The following is an 8,140-nucleotide window of genomic DNA, read 5'->3' as shown; positions in this document are numbered from 1 at the left end:
GTAAGCACGCGTGTGTTATGGGCCTAGAAGTATGGTTTAAACTTTCTGGAAGTATTGATAAGAGAGAATGTGAGCTTCTTTGGGCCTTGAAAAATGTGTTTTTCCACATTTATTTGATACTTTAAAAATCAAAAGATTTGGAAAAATCAAGATCAAGCAATTTTTATCTTCAAAAATCCAACAATGAGGGATTTTATCTATAAGTTTGTATTTTTCGCCATTATTTTGCCAACTTGCAATGTATTATATGAAATATTCTCCATTTAATCATTTGTATAAAAATGAGCTAGTTATTTGTGTTGGGATTTATGGTAGTAGCTAGACCTAGCTTTAATTAATTTTAATGTTAAGTTACTTATTTTCGTGTGTTTTTAAAATTGCTATTATTACATTTTTATTTATGTGGCCAATGAAAGTTTATGTTTAGTGTTTTCTACATTATTTGACAAAAGATTGTGCATTTTAGATCAAATAGTAGAAACCGTATCTTCTTGTAGAGGAGAGAGATATACTCCTAATCCTAGTGAGCTATTGAGCTATTTTCACAAAGATTTAATGTGATTGTTTGGTTTTAATTGACATAAAGATATAGTGGATTAAACTAATCAATTGGAGATAATTTCACTTGAGAGAGATAATTAGCTAAATTTGAAAAAAAAAAAAAATTGGGTTCAACACTGTGAATGAGTAATTTGTTAATTACCTGAAAAAAATTTAATTAGCCGACATTTAAGCGAAACCATGAATATCAACAACATTTTTACTCCAAAATTTCAAAGTTAATTTTATGTTCTCTTATTTTGTAGAATTTTAGTTAATTTTTCTTTATTTTCAAAACCAAAATCTTATTGTGTGTTTATTTTATTGTTAAAATTAAATTGATAAAAGTTGTGTAGCCAAACGTAAATATTTCTCAAGGGATCAATAACTCGAACTCAAAAAGTCCACGTTTACTTGAATGCGACCATTGCACTTACGGTTTGCACTTTCATAGTGAACATATATGTAACATCCCGAAAAAAAATTTTGGGAAAAAAATTATTATCTATTCTATATATTATACTTGAATATCTTGAAAATGAAGGACTAAGATGAAGTATATTTTAAATTATTATATTTTTTAGGCAAATAATTAGATTTTGATAGAGTGATAATAAGTATTTCAATATTATACTCGTTGGAGAGCCCATATTTAATTATGTATTTTAGGTTCGAGAAAAAGTTAAATCGAATAAGTTTGGTTCAAGATATTGAAGTTTGTAGAAGTTGTTATTTAATTGGAAGTAGAATTTACCAACTTTTAAAGGCGTAACCACGTGTGCTCTTCTATAGAGATAAGGCGGTAGATATGTGATAGTGGTTATTTGTTATTTAATCACATTTAATGTAAATTGATAATTATAATCCTATTTCGATATAATTTAACTCCGCATATTGTTGCTAAATTAAATTAAAATATTAGTCTTCACGTTTATTTAAATCGCATTGCATGAGTGGATAAGGTGATTGGGATACTTCTAATTAAGCAAAATCCCAATCAAACTAATCTAGAACTATCATATGAATTAGATAAATTTCCCATGTCCTGCTTGCCCATGCGTTTAAAGATTTATTGGTTTGAAAAATTATTTTCACCAACTAGAGATTTTATAGAGATGATATAAAATTTTATGAAGTCATTTTTATCCTATATTTTGATAAAGGTTAAAGGTTTAAATGTAATCGTATTTGTGGAATATTCAAGTACTATCTTTCAATAAAAGTACATGTGCCATATTATAGTTTGGGTTATCAAAAGTTAAAGTTTATCCAAGTGGTACACGTTTTCCCCACCATCAAAATTGTACCATAACTCAACTACCATTTTTTTACTATAAATAATGTGGAATTGTCCCCTAATTCTCCACCAAGAAATTTTTACATAGCAGACAGTAGAGAGAGAATAATTTTGAAGAGTCAGTCACCAAATTTTTGATGCAATCGAGGAAGTAGAACAGATATTGGAATTCATTCAAAAATTCATTTCTTAAGTAAGATACTTTATGTGCAAGTGCTTTTATCTCCTTATACTTTTATATTCAATTAAATATGCATGAATTGTCAGTAGACATTAATTTTTTTTAAAGAGATATGCAATCCTATGAGATTATAAGAAGACCTAAGATGGGTGTGTCGCTTAATCACCAATATACTCCATAAGATCAGAGTGGTATGAAATGTATAATTTTTATTATTATATATTTGTATATGAAATCTACACATATCTTACAAGGTGTTTTTGAATACTCACTATTACAATTTTTTACAAGTTAGTTCGGGTCGATTAGAGTTGTGTCGAATTGGTGACACGGACAGCCAAGGGAATCGAAGAAAGAAAAAAAATTAAATATTTAGTTTGCTTTTTTTTTTTGTGTCTCTAAATTATTTGTTAGCTTTATTTATTCAAAGACTCGTTTGGTTATTTTAAATTAATATTTATGGTTTAAAATAAAGAATTTCTTTTTATTTAAATCGTTCTGCAATTATTATAAAAGAAAACTGAGTATTTTCGTAACATTCCGACGTTTTTGGAAATTTAGGGCATTACAATATATCTTCACACTCCTCCATCGATTTAAATTTCTTACCTCATTTGAGATCTTTGGAGAAGGATATGCATTTGTTGGTGACTTTTGAGATGAAGTGACTAAGGGCTGCTACGCACCCAGTAAGGCTTTGTACCTTCTTTGGCCTTCATGGTGACCGCATTTCAATCAAGACCTTGACCTTTTCAGGGTTAAGCTCAATGCCTCTTTAATTGACCATATAGCCTATGAACTTTTCAAAAGCAATACCAAACGTACACTTAAAAAGGTTAAACATCATCATGTACTACCTTAAAATTTGGAAAGTAGCTTCTAGGTACTTAACGTGATCCTTTACCTTAAAACTCTTTACCAGCATGTCATCTACATATGCTTTTGTGGTTTTGCCAAGAAGGTAAACATCTTATTGACAAACATTTGAGAAGTGGCTTTAGTGCTTTACAACCTAAATAGCATTACCTTGAAATAAAAAAGACCTTTATCGGTGATCAAATAGGTGTTCTCCTCATCTACAATGTATATGGAAAATTTGATTATAACCTTGATTGACGTCTATGGAGCATAGCAATTCATGTCCTGGGATAGAATCCACAAGTTGACTTATCCTTAAAATTGGAATCTGTCCTTTGGGCAAACTTGATTGAGATTGAAAAATCTATGTAGACCCTTCACTTACCATTTTGTTTCTTTACTAAGATCGGATTGGAAATCCACTTAAGTCAACCTTTCAAGATTGAGGGCTCTTCTTTTCAGTCTATGTGGGGCATACTTAGGATCAATTTATATGTGGTAACTTTAGATCAATACCAACCATTGCATTATGCCTCCAAAGAAAGACATCCAAATTCTTGAATAAGAAGCTCTTGAGCTTTTCCTTGGCCTTTTGAGATAAGTCCTTGCCAACTTGTAGTGCTTTGGTGGGATCTCGAGAGCTCACTAGAAAGCTCTCCAGTTTTTCCAAAGAAGTGGTTTGCTGATTGGACTCGATGATACGAGAGTCGAACTCGTTACACACAACTCCTATAGCAACTCTCTCTTCTTCAGGGACATCTACTATTTTGACATCTCTCCCTTGTTCGGAGATATGTCCTTCTTTAGGTGCATCAACAATTTTAATATTATTTTCCACCATATTAGTAATGTGGGTTTGACTTTCCTTATGGAGTTGAGGTAGCATTCTCCGGAGCCCATTTTATCACCTCTAATAGTTGTAATGACATATTATGTGGAGAACTTCATCCATAAGTGGTGTATGAAAGTCATAGCACAAAGTTCCTTCAAGGCAGGTTTGCTCAAGACTCCATGGTAGGTTGACCTGTGATCTAATACGATAAATTCCAAGAAGTGATAAGCTATTAGAGGGGTGACCCCATATCTGCCATAAGAGTGATTTTTTCCCTTGGGATGATGCTATCATGTGTGAAGCCATATAATGTGGATGTTATGAGGGTCAGCTTATGATCTACCAGCAGCTTATCATATGTAGCTTTAAATAAGATATTTATTGAGCTCTCATTATCAACCAATACGCATTTCAACCTATTACGGCCATCATAATTGTTACCACTAAGGCATCGCCAGTGTGGATAGTGCAGGCCTACGGCTCTTCCTGGGTGAATGTAAAGAGTGGCATATTCATCCTATACAGATTGTTGTTGACTATGTATTTAGCCATTGGAAGATTCTTAGCCTCCCTAGAATAGGGTTTTTTATTTTTTTTATTTTTTTTATTTTTTTTGCTTTGCATTACTGGATTCATCCCTTATGTATGGACTATTGAAGATAGTATCTATCTCTCTGATAGGGATATTATCAACGTTAATTAAGGGGTTCATCGTCTGCCTTTGCCTATTTTGAGGCCTTTTCTTGTCTTCGTCCCTCATTTAACAAGGGAAGCTATCTCTAGGCGATAACCTTGTCTCACCTAGACTGTTGATTTTGCCTAGGTGAGGGAGAAATTTGTTGTAGGGGTGATTTTCTTTCTTATGTTCACGAGGATTATTTCACTTCGTAGATAGTAGCATGTCCCTACATTCTTTGGTGTCATGGTCATGTACCCAATGGATTGTGTAGTAAGGTCGGGCATCATGAAAGGGCCTATTTCTAGGTCCATTGTCTCTTTCTCTACCCTATAGTGGTTTAATCTACTTTGGGTAGCTCTTGATTTATATAACCACTAGGTCCAAATTCTTCAAAGGTTAAGGTAAGTGCTACATTCAAAGTGGCCGTTGCCTAGACTTGTCTTGAAACAGGAGTGATTATGTGTCCAGCCTAATTCTATTGTTGAATTACCAAGTGGAAAGTGGGGCCTATTTCCATTTGCCTCCGCGAAGGTGGAAGACTCTAAGCCACATTGTTGCAATGAACAATCATCTTCTTACAACTATTTCACTCTTTGTCATTTCCACCAGTTCATCATAGGTGAGGGGGTTCTTATTGTGAACATCCATCCAAAATAAGGTTTTCATATTGAGACTTCTTTTTGGAGCAAAAAGAGCCTCTCTATCAGTGACTTTTTTACATTAGGTCATTTTATCAATGAAACAGGCCAAATAGCTCTTCAGCGACCCACCATAACAGCAAGCTTATCATATGTAGCTCTAAATGTGGACGTTATGAGGGCTTCTTCATCATTTTTAGATAGAAACTAACTAGGAATGCCTTTTTCAGATCAAGTCAACTCCGAATACTTATCGGTTAAATTCTGCTATGCCACTTCTTTACCACCCCTCCGAGAGTTAAGTGGAAGGCTCTACATTTTAAAGCTAGTGTGGCCATACTTAAACTTATATGAGTCTTGTAAGTGCCGATATGCTCTTTCAGGTTGCCTCTTCCATCATATATATAGGAATTTTTGGAGATACAAAGTGATTTAGCATCGAGAAACTATGGAACTCAAAAGAAAAATAAAGGCATTATCGTCATCATCAAGCTCATAGGACATGTATGGACCATAAGAGTTCTCTTCTTCAGCTTTATATCAAGATAGTTGGAAACTCATTGCCTGTTCACGTTTATTTCTAGTTGGAGGGTCATTCTAAGGCCTCTACATTTGATCGTGAGGTCTTGACATAGAAAATGACTTTGGGTCCTATTTTTAGGCATGTTAGGGCAACTTTGTCACAGACACTGGCAGGCCTTTGAGGTCTTCACTCTCATTCATGTTCAGGAGGGAATTTGTTTTCTCTATAGAGCGGGGCATTGGCAAGGATGCATAATTCAACGACTTATCGACTCCTACCTCTCTTTCCACTAGGCTAACATTCTCCTATGCGTACTGGAATGTGACTTTTGAGCCTATACTTCCTCCTCTTCTTGCTAGATGAAGGGATGTAGTTGATGCAAGGAAAGGCAATCGGGCTTGGACCGCCGATAGCTCGGCTAAGAAAAAGCCCGTGCAGGCCCGACTCAAGGCTCGAAGACACCGAGCCCCATTTTGGGGAGTCAGTTCAAAACAGGTCGACCCGTTTAAATTCTAAAAGAAAAGAAAAATATTAATCTCCAGCTGCCATAAAGCTGTTGATTAAAGAGTAGAATAAAGAAAGCTGTCAGTGCCTTAACCGACAACATAAAGAAGCTGCCAAACAGGCAACAAAGGGAAGAAAAAGTTCGAGTGAGCTCGGGTCGAGCTTTAATTTTTTGGCTGAGCTTTTGCTCGACTCGGCTCGGGTCAAAAAAGCTCAAGCTGAGCCTGAGCCAGGAATTTCGGCTCGACTCATAGACACCCCTACTTGATGCACATTTTTTTGTCATTTATAGCCTCATTGCCCTACATTTGCATGAAGAGATGTTGCATGATATCGTTTTGTGCCATAATAGTCTGCATATTTGTGGCCATTTTAGCCACATTTTTGATAAGGCATACAGCAACCCTTCCACCTTATCAATGATGGTGGTAAGGTTGGTGACTTGTGGCATTGGTTTGGATAACCTCTTCAGAGGTTTCTCTTGCCCTTCTTGGATTCGTATTTTCTCTATTATTTATGTTTAGATGGACACTTTTTATCAAAGATAGAGCCTTCTAGGCGGACTATTATTTTCCAGTACTCTTTTTTCATGGAATAAAAATACTTCAATGGTCAAGTCAGTTGGTAAAATGATATATTGGGACATGAGCTACAAAACATGTGTACGTCGGGAATATATTAAAGAGAGAGAGAGAGAGAGAGAGAGAGAGAGAGAGAGAGAGTAAATTTTACGTTTTTTTATGTAAAGTTGTGTGAGCTTTTATAGTAAAAGAGGTATGATATTGACAGTCAAATCAAAAGATATGTGGCCTCGTTGGATGGCCAATGTGTTTTTTCCTAGGTGTTAGTCCGTCAATCATAGGATGATTTGTGAATGTTCTATGAAAAGCAAATTGATGATTTGACCTTTGGGTATGTACTATCACATCAATTACTCTTATGAAACTTTTTCTTATAAAGCTCTCTTAGGAGATGCCTTTCAATGAAGAAGAGGCTCACTGTCTATGACCCTTTTCTTATAGCAAACAAGGAAAATCATTTAGGTCAGACTACCCATCATGGCACCTCGGTTAAAGTGGAGCGTAACCTCGGTTATTGTATGTGTGGTTTCACTTTGATCACTTCAATCTGGTAGGAGGATGATGTGGCGTTTGAGCTTTGTTTCTTGCTAGCTGGCTGCAAAGTAGAGGTGACCTAGAGTCTCTCTAGAAGAAGCTTAACAATACAAATAAATGGTAAAATAAAAGAGATGATCTTATAAAGTTGGAGAGGTGTTACCTTTACTTAAAGAAGTTTATACTCTACAGGAGCAATGTAATTTTAATAGACCAAAATTGTCAAAAGTAAAAGTGATTTATTTAATTGACTATTGAAAATAAGACCTCTAATATTGTTACTTATGGGAAGGCTGGCCACTATGATGATATGCCTGAACTCTTATTCTAAACGGCACTTTAAAAATCTGTATAAAACTGATTTGAACTTATAAAGGTATACTAATAATTATTAAATAGGTTAAACCAAAAGATTTCGAGGGACCAAGCAGAAGGTTCACATGCATGCACTCTCTTAATTTGTTCAATATATGACTTTAGTATGGGAACTTATACCTTCCTTTCTGTGTTTCTTTCCAAAGTCAGCTCTTTGTACTTTGTTTACTTTATTAATTACTTTGTCTCTTGATACAACGTATTGAATTAGGAGGGATAGGATCAAGAGAGATAATTAGAGAGGCTATGGATTAGGGAGGAGTGAATTAAGCTATATTATCATAATATGGCGTTTTATGCTAGAATGTAATAGAAGAATGTAGTAGTATTGAAGAACTATAGATAAAGTATTTTTCAGTTTTATATTAAAAAAAGTTTGAACTACTTACTCTTTTCTTACTTTTATTTGTCTAAGTAAATAATTATTACTTATTAGGAAGTTATTTATTTCAATGTTAAAAACAAGTCAAGAGTTCACTTTAATAAAAGTATTTGTAAATTGATTATAATCCATCTTTTACACAGCTCTACGTTGGATTATTTTATAAGTTCAACGTGGTTAAGTAGAAGTTAAGAAGATTAACTTCGTTCCTATATT

This window comes from Olea europaea, unplaced genomic scaffold, assembly GCF_002742605.1.
Source record: "Olea europaea var. sylvestris unplaced genomic scaffold, O_europaea_v1 scaffold2580, whole genome shotgun sequence".
In the NCBI taxonomy this organism is placed as follows: Eukaryota; Viridiplantae; Streptophyta; class Magnoliopsida; order Lamiales; family Oleaceae; genus Olea; species Olea europaea.
The sequence above is the reverse complement of the archived record's forward strand: the minus strand, read 5'-3'. Positions refer to the sequence as shown.